We start from the raw sequence: 20,028 nt of genomic DNA, 5'->3' as shown, positions 1-20,028 counted from the left end.
GTCGCCCTCTGTGTGTTGTAAATTAACAGAATCTCCGACCGATAGGAGGCAACGAGTAACAAACAAAAGAAAGAGGAGCCGCATAGAAGACCTTTACCACGTTACACATAAGTAAGTCTCACTACTTTAGACTGCGTAACAAACATTTATCCATTGTTACACACGGACTGATTTAAATTTTCATTCTAACAGAACCAAGCATCCCAGAACTTAAAAAGATCTTCACAAACGGTTATCTCAAGTTACTAAGCAATCTGAAACACACAAACAAGTAAGTGCTGGCATAGTTTAAATAAGGACACAAAATGTTTAAAACATGCATCTTAAGATAAAAAACTTACCAGAACACCATCCTTTACTTCATTGTTTAGGCAATGGTGATAACGAAGGATAATCAGATGCCCTGTGCCCAATAAATCACAGTGAACATTAACGCGAGAAGAGGTAAAACTTTAACCCCATGTTTTACTCATGCAATATGTTAGTTAAATAAATCAGAGAAAAGGAGATATTAAATGTCCCCCAATCTTACACCATAGGTCCACAGCTCAGCCCAGAGGAAGAACCCTATAAACTGAACAAAGGGTTTGGAAACGCGTCGGCTGTTCGGCTGTTTCAAAGGCAACCTAAATCCTAAGGGTTTGCACACGAACATAGGGCGATTTCTCCAAAGTCATAAGGCCCCATGTGTCTAGTCCTATTAACTATGTACGCTCGGTCGTAAGGACTTTTACCAAAACAAGTGGTGTACCAAATTGAGTTTGTTTCCCAGTTTAATAGCTAAAGTGTAATTACAAAGGAATGTTATAATTTGTCTTTCTACAAAGTATTGCACTTATGACTTATGTTTATATTGTTTCAATTGTCTAAGGAATGTTAAATCCTCTGTTGTCTGTACAAAATGTAAATATTTTTGAACTTTTGAAAAATGTTTTGAATGAAAATACAAACCTTCTGAATCCATAAAAGGAAGGGACACAGCCGCTAAATAAAAAGCTGTTGTAAGTTGAACCCGAGTCCTGGCACCCCTGTTTTTTGATATAAGCTCACGTTGGCGGCAGCATGGAAACGGAAGGAGGCACCAGCGATATCCCTTTGGCACGCAAGGCTCTGGAGGCTTTTGAGCCTAGAAAGAATGGCGGACATCTTCCTCGGTAATTACAAGAATTTCACGCACATGTGGGGTCCCTTGGTGACCTTCCTATCTAAAGGCTTGCCTTCGGCTGTTTGCCCAGCATCATTGAGTTCTCTACACCTCTTCCAAATCTAGTGTGGCTACTGAATGAATGTGGTAAGTGTGTATCACCGTCATGGAGGGGGGGTGGGGGGGGGGCCTGGGAGTTGCACTTTTTCTTTCTTTCTTTTTCTTTTTCTTCTTTGCAACCGAGGTGCTTATTCTCGCCGGTTGGTGCATTTGAATGGTTTGTTATAGCCTGAAGACCTGCTTGCTATGGGACATCCTGATTTCACAAGGCTCAGCACCGATGATGCTCTCTCTTATTGCTTTCTTCTTGCAGGTACCTGGACTGATTGGCTTGATCTCTTTTCTTTGCGATGTAGCATCACCATCGTTTTAATTTGATTTCTTCCCCCTGCGTGGGGATGTGTACGGCACCTCGGTGCTTCTTCCCTGTGTCCTTTTCTTTGTTATATGCAAAATAAAAATTTTACAAAAAAAAAAAAAAAAGCCTACAAAAAGCAGCTAAGGGAAGCGAAAGATGCCTTTTGGGCTAAAATAATACGCAATGTCAGGAAGCGCAACCCAAGAAAATTCTGGGAAACTATCAATAGTCTCAACAATTTAAATATTTCAGTACCAACATGGGTGACCTACTTTGCTACCACATTTTCAATAAATCAACAACACCTTAGTGCTGAGTACTCCACATTAAATCAACTGGAACACCCTCAGCAAGTGATACTTTTGGCTTAACTGGAGACAGACCACATGCTCTCCAACATTAGTCCGTAAATTTCTATGTAAGGGGTGTCAGGAAGGAGCCCCTGGACCAAATGGCCTACAACAGGTCATCTTCAAATAAGGCACAGAATTTTGGTCCGGAATCCTGGCCTCATTATTTACAGAAGTTCAGCTAAGCGGCGCTATCCCAGAAAGCTGGCGATGTTCCATCATAAATCCAATCCATAAAGGCGGGGACAGGGCAAACCATGTAAACTACCGGCTCACTGCCTCTTGATTCAAAGACCAAACATTATGCATCCCTGATACACCTGCACACCTAAAAGCATGGTCAAACAATAACAATATCATCCCACAGAACCAGATTGGGCTCAGAAAAGGAGTGGGCATGATGACAAACATACTAATTAGTGCCGTTCTGGTAGACCAAAGCAAACAGCTCAAGAAAACATTACATCTTGGTTTTATAGATTTTTAATCTTTCGATCATATAAACAGGCAACTGCTGTGGCACAAATGAAGAGGTGGGACCTACCAGACACCCTGCTCCGAGCAATCCCCTCACTATACGTGGATACCTGGATACAAATAAAAATCAGGGATGGCACGATATTGTCTAGAAAGAACACGCTGCGGCGTGTGCCGTATGAGCAGAGGGACGTGGTACAGTCACTTACTCTTCCTGCTCCCTGGGAGGTTAGCAGCCCAGTTGTTACCGTTCTCTGCCACCCACTCCCACCAGCTTAAAAACAGGCGTGCTGTCCAGACACGCTGCTGCCAAGAAGCACAGGCAAGGACAGACGCCACTCTCCATGTATTTTTAAATTGTAAATACATTCTTTGTGTTTAGTTTATTTGCTTCAGTTTGCACACTTTTTAACCGCAAGTTGAGGAAATAGTGCTTTTCCGTTTGCATGTACCGTTCCCGGTCCGCCGCGGCGTGTGCCGTTTGATTGGAGGGACGTGGTATAGTCAGCTACTCTTCCAGCTCTCTGGGAGGTTAGCAGCCCAGTTGTTACCGTTCTTTCCCGCCCACTCCCGCCAGCATAAAAACAGGCGTGCAGTCTGGACACTCAGCGGACGCGCGCAGCGGACGCGCGCAGCGGTGCGCCGAAGGCAAGCCTGTCTGGGCCCGACGGCGCCTGGCCGTTGTCTGGCGCTTGCCACGCTGCATGTTACATTTCACAGCCTACTCTTCCAATTTTCTTACTTCTGGTAATCACCATATCTATGGACTCCATTTGATATACAAGTAAGCAACTCTTTGAATAATCAGCTTCCCCATAAACTTAACACTAAGCTCCTTCTTGATAACTCACCCTCTATCCCAGCAAGTCAATCAAGGCCAGTCTCAAATGATGGTAATCCTAAACCTTCAAACATAACAGGGTTATACTGTAACGCTCGATCTCTTCCTAAACCTGCTCTAGAAGTATGGACTCTACTCGACTCTGAGAAGCCAAACATCTTTTTCATAACAGAGACCTGGTTCCAAGAGTCATCAACAATTGATATCTCCTTGGCCTTCCCACCAGAATATCAATTGAGTAGAGTGGATAGAAAGGACAAGAGAGGCGGAAGACTAGCCATCGCTTTTAGAGCAAATATTAAATTTACTATTATTGATTCCCTAAGCTCAGACTGGGTATAAATCTGTATATTTAAAATAAAACAACCAATCGAAGGAGTCCTGAAAAGGGGCCTTACGTTACTGTCCCCCAGGCAGCAAGGCCCAATTTACCAGTCGCCTTATGGAGATAATTGCTCCTCACGTGCTAGCAAGCGATCATTTTTTTTGTTGGGTGATGTTAACTATCATATTGATGTTTCCACTGATTCGTATACAGATGATCTTGCTTCCAGTCTTAGTACCCTAGGGCTCCCACAAACAGTAAACGGCCCCACACATATAACTGGCCATACGCTAGACCTCTTATATACACATTCTTGCAACATAACGGCTGACCCACCCATGCATGTCCTCTGGACTGACCACTACTTGCTTAAATTTAATATCTTAACACCATCCTCTTGCCATACAAATCCTGTAGCAGAACAAACATGGTGTAGACCATGGAAAAAGATTGACTCAATATCCTTTTCTGCACATTTCATTACTCCCATGTTGTCTAATACTAACCCTACCAATGATGTAGCCACCTCATGAGATGCTGCAATGTGTCAGGCACTGGATAAAATTGCCTCAAAGAAAATAGTAAGAAGTTTTCATAAATCCTCACCCTGGTTCACTCCAGCCATAAAGACTGACAAACTAGAAAGGCTGAACATAAATGGAGACATTCAAAAAGACATTGATCGTAATGACTACAAATTCTTACATAGACACTACTTAGCCCATATTATATCAGCAAAAAAAGTATATCTCGGGGAATGTAAAGGGGGGCCAGTAATAGGCTGTGAACGTTGTTTAGGTAATGCTGGTTTTATTTTCATATACAGTTTTTTCCGACGAAACGTCAGTCTCTCTTTGGCAAATTCTGCTGGATCCGTGTTGCCTCTGTTTGTGTCCGTCCTTTAGTGACCGGTTTTCACCCTTGTCCGGGGCCCTTCTGTTACTGGCAGGAGTTTGAAGCCTCTCTCGCGGTGACCGGGAAGGGAAACACAAATAAGGACCGTTTTAATGTTTGTCCTCGCACTGATATTATACCGTGGGAAACCGGGGTAGTGAAGGGACACCACAACTCGTGATTGTCTACAGCTACAATGAATCGTGGGGAAGGTGAGGGAGGTAGATAAGGGAAAGGGGATACCGGGAATTTACTGGAAGAGTGTACCCCTTATCGCAGTACTGCACTCCTCCTCCCCACCCAGCTCACAAACTTCTCCCGTACCTGTCTCAGCCACACTCCTCCCTCTGGAGTGTGGCACGGCGCAGCACGGGTCCGTTGACCTCCTGGCTCGTCTACTTCTCCTCCTGGCTCGTCTGCTTCACCTCCGGGCAAACACCGACTTTTCTCCGCGTCCTCTTCCGATCTCCGTGTCTCCTCTCCGGTGATGTCACACGCCGACTGTGTGACTTCCGCGTTTTTCACCAATGCCCCGAAGCTGACGTCACGGTGGGTTGGGGCTTCCTTGGGATCATACGTCCAGTTAAAGGTGCCGCGCAGATTTCTTTCCGACACGTTTGCCAGGGATCCTGCTCGTCCTGCGGGGAAGGAGGGAAGGAATCTAAATCATTGAGCTGCCACCATCCCACTTCTTTGTTATCCCCTTGGGTAAGGTGTTCCACGTTACACTCCTCCCCCTCTGGATTCTCCCGATCGGGGAGAGAATGTGTTCGAGATAAGAAGTCCGCATTACCATTGTCATTTCTTTTTCGGTGTTTTACTATAAACGAAAAGGGCTGGAGGAATAAAAACCATCTGAGGACCCTGGGATTTTGTGAACTGTTTTGTTGCATCCATTGTAGAGGAGCGTGATCCGTAAACAAAACAAATGGACGCACCTCTAAATAGCACTTTAATTTGTCAATGGCCCATCGAATGGCCAAGCATTCTCTTTCAATCGTTGGGTAATTCCGTTCCCGAGGATGCAATTTTCAGCTAAGGAACAATATGGGATGTTCCTTTCCATCTTCCCCTTCTTGAGATAACACTGCACCCAGTCCTGTATTTGAGGCATCCGTGGCTAGCGAAAAGGGTTTATCAAAATTGGGGGGTATCAGGACCGGACTAGTTGTTATAGCCCGTTTGAGGTATTCAAATGCCTCCTTGGCTTCGTTGGAAGGTAGTGTTAGTTGGGCGGGTTTTACTGTCTTCCTCAACAGGTTGGTTAGTGGACTGGCGGCCACCGCAAAGTTCTCGATAAACCTTCTGTAGTATCCTATTAGGCCTAGGAATGCTCTCAGGTCTCTTTTTGTTGTTGGAAACGGAGTTTGCACAATGGCCTTCACTTTTTCTTCCTGGGGGGCTATTACACCCTCACCTAGTAGAAACCCAAGATACTTTACCCGGGATAGGCCGCTCGTGATTTCTTTGCGTTTATGTGTAGTCCTGCCTTCTGGAGTGCCTGCAAGACGTTCTTTATGTGGACTATATGCTGTTCCCATGTTTTGCTAAATATAACAACGTCGTTTAGGTATACTGAACAATAGGTGTTGTGATTTGTTAGGACGTTATTCATTAGCCTTTGGAACGTGGCCAGGTTCCCCGTGTAGTGCAAAAGGAAGAACATTGAACTCATATAGGCCTTCCTCCATGGCAAATGTGGTCTTTTTCCTGTCCTCTTGTCTCAGGGGTACCTGCCAGTATCCTTTTGTTAGATCTAACGTTGTTATATACTTGGCCTCTCCTATTCTCTCCACTAGCTCATCCACCCATGGTATGGGGTATGCATCAAAGGCTGATATGGCATTTAGTGCCCTAAAATCCATGCAAAACCTAGTGGATCCATCTGGTTTTGGAACCATCACTATAGGAGAGGACCAGTTGCTGCTTGAGGGTCTTATCACACCTAGTTTGAGCATGTCTTGTACTTCTTTCCTAACGTCTGCTCTCCTGGTGGCAGGGATTCTATATGGTCTTTGTTTGATTATCTTACCTTCCTCTGTCTCTATTCTGTGTTCAGTCAAATGAGTAAACCCTGGGGTGTCAGAGAATATAGAAGAAAAAGGATATAGAGCTTTCAGCAGGTCTTCTTTTTCCTTCATGGGTAGGTCAGGGTTGATGGTTAATTGCTCTAAGGTGGTCTGGTTCCCGCTCACTGGCTGTGCTGATTGAGGTGGAGGCCCTATCCATTTCTTTAAAAGATGAATGTGAAACATTTGTTGTCTTGTTGGGGATAGTTTTACTCTGTAGGTTGTTTTGCCTATTGTTTCTACAATAGGATATGGGCCTAGCCACTCACTTTTGAATTTTTGATTTGAGGAGGGAAGTAACACCAATACCCAGTCTCCCTTTTCTAACCTTCGCCATTTCTTCCCTTTATCGTAATGGAACTTCGGCTTACGTTGGCTTTGTTCCAAATGTGAATAAGCCAAGTCTCTCAGTTTCCCTAGCTTGGACCTCAGTTGTTGGGTGTAGTCTAATAGGGACCGTTGTTCCTCAGAATCCTCCTGCTCCCATGCATCCTTGGTTATCTCTAGTAGGGACCGAGGTTGTCTACCATAAAGTAGTTCGAAAGGAGAACAACCAATGCTACTCTGTACTTGTGCCCAAAGGACATAGAGGGCCAGTGGTAGTACTTTGTCCCAATCTTTATTTTCTTCCCTTAGCATTTTTTTTAGGGTAGTCCTTAGGGTACGGTTATATCTCTCAACGAGACGGTCCGTTTGTGGATGATATGCTGACGTTTTTATTTGGTGTAGATCCAACATCTTACACACTTCTTTCATCATTTTGGACACGAAAGGTGTTCCCTGGTCAGTGAGGATCTCCTTGGGGAACCCTACCCTAGAAAACAATTCTACCATTTTATCGGCTACATTCTTCGTAGTAGGTGCCCTCAGGGCAAAAGCCTCAGGGAACCTGGTGTGCTAGTCCACTATAACCAAGGCATATGTGTGTCCCCTCGAGGACCGGGGTAGGGGGCCTATGAGGTCCATTCCAACCCGTTCGAACGGTTTACCTATGAGGGGCATGGGTTGGAGGGGTATTGCTTGAGGTCTGGTCATATTTTTCTTTTGACATACCTCACATCTTTTACAGAACATTTCAGCCTCCTTGTAGATGCCCGGCCAAAAAAAAGTCTTGTTACGTTTTGTGTGGTTTTCTCTGCCCCCGAGTGTCCTGCTGTGAGATGGGAGTGGGCAAAGTATAAGATCTGTTCCCTAAAATACGTGGGCACCACTAATTGAGGTGGATCACTTGCCTTTCCTTCCCTATATAGGAGGTCTTTCTTTATGAAAAATCTGGGATATGTTATGCTGGTGTTAGACTGGGCTGCATGTGCTGTTTCCCAGGCATTAACGAGAGTAGTGTCATTGGCTTGCGCAAACCTAAAGCTCCTGTCCAGGACCCAAGGTTCAGTGGCTAACAGGGCCGGAAGTTTCTTGGTGGGACTTTGAAACTTGTCGCCGAATAAAGACATGAAGTCAGGATTATCTACCCCTAATATGAGATCTTCGGGTAGGGAGTCTATTACTCCTACTTTAACGACAACTGGGGCTCTGTGTTGGGGTTCTATAGCCATCTGGGCTACTGGGTACGGTTTTACATCACCATGTACGCACCTAATGTGAACCTGCTCATTGAGAAGAATCTGGGATGGCAATACTAATTTTTCCTGTACTACGGACTGGCGGCACCCCGAGTCTAACAACCCCATGATATGCTTCCCATTGATCAATATACGTACATAGAAAGAAGGGCCCATCTCTGCTGTATACATGACAGCCCTGGGGATATATCCGACCTCCATTGGTTCTTCTTGAGGTTTCCGTCTTGGATACATCCTGGCTATGTGGCCCCATTCACCACAGTCGAAACATTGTGGGCCTTTAAGAGGTATTATGTCCGTCTTTGTTGGTCGGGGCTTCAGGGGAGGTAAGGAGTCTTGTTTCTTCTTTTCTAGTTTTGGAGCCAGGTTTGCCTTTGAATTTTTATCTGAGTGCCATGCAAACGTCCTGGGTTGGGCTCTAGAGAAGTTAGTGGCCATTTCTATGGCTTGGGCCACAGTCAGTCCGGAGTGTTGACGCAACCATCTTTGCGTGCCGTAGGGCAATGCTTCCATGAACTGCTCTAATATGATGCTATTCATTATCTCCTCTTTGCTTCTCTGTTCTGGTTTTAACCATTTTTCTGCTGCCATCTTCAGCCTTAAATATAGAGTTTTAGGGTTCTCTCCCGAGACTCCTTTTTCTTTACGGAACCGAACCCGATATGCTTCAGGGTCCAACCCGAGGTGGTCAAGGATAACCTCTTTGATTTCCGCATAAGGTCTGTTCCCAGCGTGATTGGCTACTTGGTAGGCTGCTTGTGCCTCCCCGGATAGCAGTGGAGCTAAGAAAAATGGCCATTTCTCCAGAGGCCACCCACAAGCTTGGGCTGCTCTTTCGAAATTTGACAGGAAGGCGTCTGGGTCTTCCCCTTGTACATACTTTTGGAGGGAAACTCCCGAGGGGTGTGGCACTGCTGCTCTGCATTCCGCGCTAGGGCCAGGTGTCCGTGCTATTTTATGGAAACTCTCAATTTGAGGACTAATAGTTCTCTATCTGCTTCCGCTGTGGAAATCTGGGTTTTTATGGTCCATTCTAATTTATCCTGTCCCTCAATCAGGTGTTGAATTACTTGTTCCATCAGTGGTTGCTGGTGGGGGTCAGGAGATCCCACTTCTGACACCAGTTGTAAAGGAGGGTCAGTAATAGGCTGTGAACGTTGTTTAGGTAATGCTGGTTTTATTTTCATATACAGTTTTTTCCGACGAAACGTCAGTCTCTCTTTGGCAAATTCTTCTGGATCCGTGGTGCCTCTGTTTGTGTCCGTCCTTTAGTGACCGGTTTTCACCCTTGTCCGGGGCCCTTCTGTTACTGGCAGGAGTTTGAAGCCTCTCTCGTGGTGACCGGGAAGGGAAACACAAATAAGGACCGTTTTAATGTTTGTCCTTGCACTGATATTATACCGTGGGAAACCGGGGTAGTGAAGGGACACCGCAACTCATGATTGTCTACAGCTACAGTGAATCATGGGGAAGGTGAGGGAGGTAGATAAGGGAAACGGGATACCGGGAATTTACTGGAAGAGTGTACCCCTTATCACGGTACTGCACTCCTTCTCCCCACCCAGCTCGCAAACTTCTCCCGTACCTGTCTCAGCCACACTCCTCCCTCGGGAGTGTGGCACGGCGCAGCAAGGGTCCGTTGGCCTCCTTGCTCGTCTACTTCTCCTCCTGGCTCGTCTTCTTCACCTCCGGGCAAACACCGACTTTTCTTCGCGTCCTCTTCCGATCTCCGTGTTTCCTCTCCGGTGATGTCACAAGCCGACTGTGTGACTTCCGCGTTTTTCACCAATGCCCCGAAGCTGATGTCACGGTAGGTTGGGGCTTCCTTGGGATCATACGTCCAGTTAAAGGAGCCGCACAGATTTCTTTCTGACACCGTTTGCCAAGGATCTTGCTCGTCCTGCGGGGAAGGAGGGAAGGAATCTAAATCATTGAGCTTCCACCATTCCACTTCTTTGTTATCCCCTTGGGTAAGGTGTTCCGCATTACAGGGAAAGAATAAATAAAGCCTCCAACTCTCAGAAAGAATTATTCAAGATTCTAAATGAATTTACACATCCTGCTTCTATGCAGCCCCCGCTGGTCACCTCTCAGGAGTGGGTCGACTCTCTATCCACCTTTTTTGTAGAGAAAATTGACAGAATATATAGGTAATATATAGTCAATGTCCTCATGACTCTGTTCAATTGCACACTCAGAGAACAAAAGCAAGTTGCTCTTTGGCGGCTTCCACCTTAAAAAATATTCTCCTAATTTTTTCTGGAAGAAGTTTTTTTGGCAATAAATAAGGTAAAATCAGGCTCCCCTTCTGATATAGTATATTCTCAGGTCCTATTAAAAATCAGCTCAGTTATCACTCCATGTCTAACGAGGCTCTTCACCCTCTCATTACTACACTCGTAGGTTCCCATAAGGTGGAAAGAGGCCATAGTTAGACCCATTTTAAAGAAACCTAAATCTGAACAATTACCGACCTATATCTCTTCTTCCGCTGTTTGGTAAAATTCAAGAGTCCTTGATAAATGGTCAACTAATTAAACATCTAGAGAAAAATAAAGTGCTGGATCTCTCTCAGTCAGGGTTCCGAGCTTTTCATAGCACCGAAACAGCTCTACTTGAAGTGGTGGATGGCATTAGACTTTCTTTAGACAATCGGAGTTTGGCCATCTTAGTCCTGTTAGATCTGTCGGCCGCCTTCGACACCATTTCCCATTCCATCCATCTGGACCGCCTGAGAGAGGCTGGTTTCGAGGGCCGGCATTAGCCTGGTTTAGGAGTTATCTGAGCGACCATACCTCCCAAGCCCAAATTGGCGCTTTCACTTCTAAGAGCCAACCTATAAATAAAGGCGTCCCCCAGGGATGTATCCTGAGCCCTACACTCTTTAATTTATATGTATCTCCCTTGGCTAAAATCATCAAGGACCACGGTTCGACACACTGTCGTATGATGATGATACACAGTTATTAATCACTCTTGGCTTGGATGTCGCAAGCACCAAACACAGATTTGGACAATGTATGCTGGACATAAACAATTGGATGTCAACAAACAACCTCCAGCTGAATGCTAATAAAAACGGAAATTGTTCTTTTTGGTGATGCACAGACACTATGGACAAATGACTGGTGGCCTTCGATCTTAGGTATCAGTCCCATCCCGAAAGAACCAGCTCGTAATCTTGGCGTAATGATTGACAACCAACTCTCTATGCGTGATTATGTCAACCACACAATACGTACTTGTTGCGGGATAATGCACGCCCTTCGTAAAAGTTTGTAAAGGATCCCTTTGCCCTCCCGTCTGCCACTGGTCCAGGGTCTGATTGTCAACCGTCTGGATTATGGGAATGCCCTACTGGCTTCCATAAACACTGAACTCCTCCATAAGCTCCAGGTTCTGCAAAGCACAGCAGCCAGTCTGGTTTTAAATCTTCCAGCCCGGTCTCCCTATGCTCCCAATCTGAGGTTGCTTCATTGGCTGTCTATAAAGAAGCAAATAAACTTCAACACCTGCTGTCTAGTCCATAAAACTCTAAATGGACAGGGCCCTCAGTATTTGGCAATAAAACTACAGAAGTACCAGCCTTCTAGGACACTTCGCTCTGCAAACAAACACCTACTTATAGTTCCGAAGGTCCGAACTTTTAAACATGGCAGTAAATCCTTTTCAAAACTGGCCCCTACCCTCTGGAAATCTCTGCCTATACACCTACGAACTGAGATCGAGCATAAAAAGTTTTGTAAATCTCTTAAAACCTGGCTATTCTAAACCTCTTCCTTTTCTAGCCATTTTTTCTGTCTGTGCCTGAGTCTTGGCAAAGCGTTATGAGACCTCTGGGTGATATATACGCTCTACAAGAAACAGTACATAGACATAGACATAGATCCCAACACACCCAGGCCTAAAAACAGGGGTGCATGTACATGTCCCACCTTTTCCATCTCTTTATGGCAGACCTCTCACCCGCCTTGAACAAGGAAAATGCCCATCCTCCTCATCTGGGCCCCCTCTGTCTAACTCATTTATCATATGCAGACAACCTTTTACTACCAAAGTGGGCCTACAAAAGTCACTGAGGTAATTGTGGGCAAACCCAAACAATGTGGGTTTGAATGCACCCTTGTCATGCCGCAATATTGTACCTAAATGATACTCAGCTTGAATCAGTAACAAACTACAAATATCTGGGCTTATACCTTGATTCAAGAGGAACCTTAATGCTGCATAAACAATGCAATCAAGAAAACAGGGTTAGCCTTAATCCACACCTTTACCATCTTGTCAAGAAAATGTACTGGGCCTTCATTTCAGCTACTCCTAAAAGTTATTGCCTCCAAGTTATTACCAGCTATCACTTATGCAAGTGTGGCGATAAGAGGCTGGGATGCGGCAATAGTGGATAAAATACCGACTAACACAATTTGGCAAGTATTTAACCTACCCCAGAACTCATCTCTAGCACAAATTTGCCTAGAGTTTGGTCTCACCAAACAAGATCTTGCCAGAAGAGCACCAGTGATAACAAATTGGTACAAGATCAGCCATGCTCAAGACACCCTAAATCGTGCCTTATGGTCAGCTCTTCAAAGCAGCCAGCAGTCGGATCATAATAAATACCTGCACGCATCTATCAAACTATTGAGCCTAACAGATCTATGAGTGGCAAGTGTGCCATATGATGCTTTCAAAAGTGGAACCAACAGGGCCACAAAATTGTTATCATTCTTAAAAGAAAAAAACAAGTTCTCCGCCCACTCACTTGAATGGATGGTAATAAAGTATTATAGCACGCTGTCTACCGCATTATACCAGTCTATTCCATTTCAAGGACACATAAAACACAGCCACCTGACCCTATGAATGGGCACACCAACCTTGGCAACCAGACCAGAATGGAAATACCTGGGCCCGACAGTATTTAGGCAATGCAAAAATAAAGAAGAAGAGGACCTCACTCATTTGATCTGCATCTGTCCTCATCTGCTTACTTCTCGCTTACAATGGTTGAAGAAAAGCTTTCAGATATATTTGTACATGCTGAGAAGCTATATCAGCGTGATTTAATCCCAGTGACCCACAATTAAACTGCACATGTGTCTTATTCTTGACAATAGCTCTTCGTGAGGAGCCTGGAGATGGATAACTTTATTACATCAGACCATCTTCTACCCACGCAGAGCGATGGCTACTAGCATCTAGACCCCTTCCAACAAAGTTTTATGAGTGTGGAATTAAAAGAAAAAGAAGCACAATGTACATTGACGTTTATTGTACAAGCATACACAAACACCATTGTGTAGCAGCCATACCATGAATGCACTTATTATGCACTTTATTATGCTCAATGATCAGAAGAATTAAAATATTCCTCGTATAGTGATAGGAAATTCACAATAGACAAAGCAGAAGGACTGTTGGCGACTGTTCAGGAACTCTGAAATGTTAATGCTTGCTCATTTTTGCACCATTCTGTAGCTGCAATATTAGGAATGCATATTATGCACTCTCATGCACTTTATCATTCTTAGTGATAGGAAGTACTAAAACACTCCTAGCATTTGGATAGGAAACAGGCAATACAAAGCATAAGGATTGTCGGTGGGTGTTCGGCCCTCACAAAACTTTAAAGCTTGCTTATGTTTATACAAACGTAATAAAACCAGACCCATTAGGTCTTCTTAAGCGGCAACCCAGCAGGCAATACGTTTTAATTCCTCTGCATTTTGCCCAAACGTGTGGGTAGGCCAGCAGCCTATTTTAAGTTTAAATCCAGTAGTAAACAAGCTGTATAATCCGACAAAGGTTTCCCTTTTAAATTTCCCTTTTATAATATTAACACATTTTATTTTTGTTATGTTATGTTATTTGGATTTTTTAAGCGCACAGCTGCCCCAGCTAAGGGGTGTCCCGGCGCTATAACTGGAAAAGGTAACATAACTAATGACACAGAAAAAGTAGGGAGTGATTAATAAGACAGAGGAAAGAAATGGGTTTTGACAGCTTTCCTAAAAGCAAGAAGGTCATCCAAAGAGCAAATGTAGGCAGGAAGTGCGTTCCATAGTTTAGAGGCCAAGACCGTAAATGATCGGCCACCCAATCTACATTTTTGAAATCGGGGGACAAGTGCCAGATTTTGGCCAGCAGAACGAAGATTGCGCTAAGGGGTGTACAAAGACAAAAGGTGCTGAAGGATGATAGGGGTGTCAGATTTAAGAATTTTGAACGCAAAGCAGAGGGCCTTGAACTCTATGCGCCTGATTACTTGCAGCCAGTGCAGATTGAAGATTGTGCTACGGGCTGAGCAGAAGCGTGGCAGGCCCACCAGGGCTCTAGCTGCCGCGTTCTGCACCCGTTGAAGTCGCAGGACTTCCGCCTGGTTGGCGCCCAAGAGCAGTGAGCTCGCGTAATCGAGCCTCGATAGTACACTGGCTTGGATCACCATCTGGCGGGTGGGGGCATAAAAAAATTTGAGGATAGGCCTCAAGCCACGCAAAATGCCGAAGCACATGGATGCCACCTTCTTAGTGTGGAACGAGAAGGTTAGTTTGGAATCCAACCAGACGCCAAGATTTTTGAGTTTGGAGACAGGTTTTGGGGGAGGTCCCAGCTCCTTAGGCCACCAGCTAGCACCCCACCGATCAGGATGTTTCCCCAGCACCATCACCTCAGTTTTGAGGGCGTTGAGTTGTAAACAATTGGACGTAAGCCAACTAGCAACGGCCCTCAAACCATCCGCAAAGTTCGACGCTAGTTGGTCAGAGTCCCCGTTAAGAGCCACCGCCAACTGGGTATCATCGGCGTATGATACCATAGTGAGACCCCAGCTCTTCGCAACCTCCGCCAAAGGTTGAACGTAGAGGTTGAAGAGAGTGGGGCTCAACGCCGAGCCCTGCGGGACTCCTTGAGCGATGGCATGGGACTTGGATCTGAACGGTGGCACTACAACCTGAAAGGATCGTTCCGAAAGGAACGATTGAAACCAATCCAACGCCCTGCCTGAAATACCAGCCTCACCAAGCCTTCGAATAAGAATGGTGTGAGATACAGTGTCAAAGGCGGCACTGAGGTCCAGGAGGGCCAGTGCCGCCGTTTGACCTGCATCTAGTACAGAGCGGAGATGTTCGACCATGAATAGAAGTGCCGTCTCTGTACTATGTCCTGATCTAAAACCATTCTGTGTAGGATCTAGTAGATGTGCAGATTCCAGATGGTTTGTTAAGATGTTATTAACATGGGCCTCTGTAATCTTTGCCACCCAGGGAAGGAGGGAGATGGGTCGATAACTCTCCGGCTTCAACGGATCCAATCCAGGCTTCTTTATGATGGGCATGACGCAGGCAGCCTTCCAACTAGGTGGAACTGAACCGATGGTAAGGGATTGTTCCACCAGATGGCGGATAGGAGGAAGGCAAACGGACGCCGAGTCCATAAACTGGGCAAGTCTCAAAGGGTCATCCGGTGAGCCAGACTTGACCTTGGCCGCTAGGAGATTAAACTCCTGCTCCGATGGTATAGAGAAAGAGGCCAAGCACTGAGAAGTACTCAATGTCAAGGTCGTTCTGTCAGGGTCAGCTTTGGGAAAAGAGCGGTAGATGGCATTTACTTTTTCCACAAAGAAGCTGGCTAACGACTCACAGTGGGCAAGGGAACAGATCTCCGTAATAGGAAGTCTGTTCACTGTGAGCTCCTTCAAGACTTTGAAAACCAGTTTGGACGGGTTAGAGCTCGCCTGGAACTCCCGTGCATAGTAGTCAGCTCGGGCCCGGCAGACAGCTCTGTGGTATGTCTTTACCTTGGCCAGGTAGCATACTTTCAGGTCTTTATCATAATTCTTCCTCCATGCTCTTTCGGCTTGTCGGCAGGTAGCTTTAATACACCTGAGTGCCTCCGTGTACCAGGGATTAGGCTGAGAATGTCGATTCCTACTCCAGCCGGCTGGGATTAATACGTCAAAGACTTTAACAATCCAGGCGCAAAAGATGGTATACCCGGTTGCAACGTCATCCATATGAGCCAGAGGTGTAGTGATCAGGAGACGATGGAAGTCCTCCAATTTGAGCTTTTTCCAGGGCCGCCTGAAAGATGTTTTTATCAGGCTTCCCAATAGATTGTGTCACCATTGTGACAGAAAGCTCAATGAGGTAATGATCACTCCATCCCATGGGTCTAGGGGGTGAGACCTCGGCCAGTTGAAGGTTTGTAAAAACCGGATCGAGGATATGACCTCCCTCATGGGTCGGATGACGGACCAGTTGGAGTAGCTGTACTGCTGCAAGGTCATCCAGCACATCTGGTATCTCCATGGCATCAAAGTGTATATTAAGATCACCGATGATGGTAAAGTTAGAGGAGAGCAGAGAGAGAGAGCTTACCAGCTCAGGAAGGGCTTTCCTGAAGGCACTATCACTCCCTGGAGGGCGATAAATCAAAAGACCTGACAATGTTTGATGCTGACTAATGCTGATGGAAAAATGGGCACACTCTGCGCCAGCCAAGTCCATAGGCTTCCAGGTGCAAGTGAAGCAAGTTTTAAAAGCCACGGCTATGCCTCCGCCTCTCCCCTTACGATTTAGTGAATGGATTGCGTAGCCCGGAGGGAGGGCCAGATTAATAATGGCCGTGTCCTCATCACCCAACCAGGTCTCCGTCATGAAGAAGATATCAGGACCTTCTAAGGAGATAAGTTCATAAATATCTCGATGATGTTTCGATAGGGATCTGACATTATGGTGCCAAAGTTTAACAGCACTAAGGGGTGAATGTTCCTTCTTACGATGCAGCAGTACCTGGCTAGGGGCCATCGTCGGCGCCGGTAGTTCCCACCATCCGCATGGGCAAGTATGAGGGCCACACAGGGGATGCTGAGCCGAGTGCGAACAAGAAGGCAGACAACGTCTGATCAGATGAAGGGCCTGACTGGAATACTGATAGATCATAATAGTAGCACGATAGTGTCCTGCCGCGTCCTGCGTCTCCCTTGCGCGGACGAGCGCAGACGGGCAGGACTCTGGCTTGACTCAGGCGCGACTCAGGCGCTCCCGCTGCGCGTCACCGCTGCGCGGGTGGAGTGAGCTTTAAGTACAGCCTCACCTGGTCTCCAAACGGAGCACTAGAGCGCTGATTCAGGTGGCGCGCTGAGAAACAGCACCCCCAATATGGCGGCCAAGCGCCACAAGTAGGTAATTGCAGCACAAAGAACTCCACTCTACAAGCGGTGGGGGGCACAATTAAAGTGCAAGTCTGTGGGCGCGGTACCAAAGTTAAAAACAAGGGTTAAGAAAAGAATGTCAACAAAAATACACAAACGCGGTAAATTTAAAATATCATAAGCGCAGCGCGCCTACAGAAGCAGAAGTAATAGAGCGCGATGTAATACAGATTACACCTTTCCTAAGGTCGAGCAGCTCACAATGCTCGCCTTAAGTACAGCCTCACCTGGTCTCCAAACGGAGCACTAGAGCGCTGATTCAGGTGGCGCGCTGAGAAACAGCACCCCCAATATGGCGGCCAGCGCCACAAGTAGGTAATTGCAGCACAAAGAACTCCGCTCTACAAGCGGTGGGGGGCACAATTAAAGTGCAAGTCTGTGGGCGCGGTACCAAAGTTAAAAACAAGGGTTAAGAAAAGAATGTCAACAAAAATACACAAACGCAGTAAATTTAAAATATCATAAGCGCAGCGCGCCTACAGAAGCAGAAGTAATAGAGCGCGATGTAATACAGATTACACCTTTCCAAATGGTAATGAACTAAGTCTTTATTGTGTAAAATTGTTATGGTTTTATTTAACTGACACTATGAAAATTGATTTGACTTGACTTGCTTATTAGCACGTCAGCCTGCAAGAAAATATTTTTGGAGATTTTAATAGGAACATTAAAAAAATTAAAGAGGAGTAAAACTAACATTTTAACCAAGGCAGCTCTGCAATTATTGAGAACGGTAAAGCTTTCCATGAAAAAAAATGATTATATACCTTGCCTACAGTAGTGACAATTAAACTTAAATAAGTCATCACAATTTGGTGTAACATATATACCTAAATATCTAATTGGAATGGTAGGATTATACCTATGACAAAGACCCTAGGGTAGAACACCCATAGAAGCATGAATAAGTGAACCTCAGATTTCCCTTGATTACTTTTATATCCCTTCCCCCAATTGCTGTAAATTCTTGGATCTTACCTTACACATTTTGAAAATTGAATATGTTCTGCTCTTAAGTAGACAATCAATTCATCAGCACATAGCTTTAACCCCTTCGCTGCGGCGGCTATTCCGCTGCAGCGCTAAAGGGGCGGGGCGGCCGCGCCGCGGCCGCATGCTGGTGACGGAGCCGCTCCGTCACCAGCCGCGGTTGAGCTATGCTGGTGACGGAGCGGTTCCGTCATGACCCGCCCCGCTCATTAGAACGCCCGCGCAGGCGCGAAATCAGTGCCGCGCAGGCGTGGCGGATGGGCCATGACGGAACCGCTCCGTCATCAGCACAGCGCACCCGCAGCTGATGACGGAGCGGTTCCGTCATCAGCATGCAAAGGGTTAATTGTGATATGTGAGGAACAGGGGGAGAGATCTTATTCTCTGTATAAATAGTTCTTGCTCAATAAAGAGAGCAAATAGAATTGAGGAAGGAGGACACCCCTGTCCAGTTCCCAACATGATCTTAATTCTCCCTGCTTCTGATGAATCAACTATAATTGATGCATTTGCATATAACTTTTTAAAAACCAACGTAAATAGATCAGTGAATGAAAAGTCTTTTAAAATGCGTAAACTTGCTTCCCAATTTACCAGACCAAAAGCATTTTCTGTATCAAGCATCAGTATTGCAACTTGTAATCTTTTCTCTAAAAAGGTCAACAGCCTGAATCAAAAAGTGGGTTTTGGCTGACAGAGACCTATTTACCTAAAAAACAATTGGTCCAAATGAATCAGGCTTGCACTTGTGCCAACCACTCTATTAGCCAGTATTTTCATAAGCTACTTATGATGCTAATTCAACAAACTGGATGATACAAGCTTGGATTGTTTCTATGTTTCTCTTTCTTTTAAATTGCTAATAACAATAGGTTTGGCAAACAAAACCGGAGCTGCCTCCCCCTGAAGAATTGAATGAAACAATTGCACCAAAAAATGCAGCAGTACCGGGAGAAAGATTTTAGAAACCTCAAATGTGAAGCGTTGCTCCTTGATGCTTTGCCCTTGTTAGGTACTACCTATGCTCAACCTCATTTCTTTTGCAGTAAAAGATTTAACCAGATCCGGATTTTGGTCGTTTGAAAAATAATGAATAGAAATCATCCACAAAACAAATTGTGAAATCAATACCGATCTAAAAAGATCCTCTGTATAGAGCCCAGGTCTGAAAGAGAGCACATTTTGACTTAAATGTGCAGCAGTAGCTTGATTTGTGTAACCTTTAGGTGCAGAGGACTTTCAGAAAGAAAGATTGGGTCCTTAATTATAATTTTGAGAGAACTTGAAATCCTCCTGTATCTGAAGAAAAATCTAAATATGGAGTAGAATCCACCATATTTATTTCTTCCACCATGAAATTCACATGGTGGAGGATGTTCAGGCGGTATTTCTTTAATTTTTAAAGGCGTTAGCAACATTTGATTATACTGGTCAAGCAACCAAAATGGCAAGATGATTTCATAGACTGATATTTACTTTTTTAGGGGGACTCAATGGCTTGGGGAAAAATAAGTGATGAAAGTGTTAAAAGAAGGTGGATTATAAATAGTTTGACATAAAAACAGCTGCAGGTGTCATAATTACTAACAAAGTAGAGGAGGTTTCTCAGCATGACTGTCATGGGCTGGGATCCTAGTCATGGTTTCTCTGCCCTATGTAGGGCAGGCGACTGTAATTATAAACTCACTGCCCTCTGGTGGATGGGCTGCTAGGTCAACGGTTTCAGATG

General features: G+C 45.2%; 1 protein-coding gene across 2 annotated transcripts in view; it reads left to right on the top strand.

The window, feature by feature from the left end:
• Window positions 1-20,028, top strand: part of AVIL (advillin) — a 411,867-nt gene that overhangs the window by 370,497 nt on the left and 21,342 nt on the right. The gene's annotated exons all lie outside the window — the stretch shown is intronic.

Source organism: Lissotriton vulgaris, chromosome 1_1 (genome assembly GCF_964263255.1).
Source record: "Lissotriton vulgaris chromosome 1_1, aLisVul1.2, whole genome shotgun sequence".
In the NCBI taxonomy this organism is placed as follows: domain Eukaryota; kingdom Metazoa; phylum Chordata; class Amphibia; order Caudata; family Salamandridae; genus Lissotriton; species Lissotriton vulgaris.
This window is presented reverse-complemented; position numbering and strand designations above follow the sequence as displayed.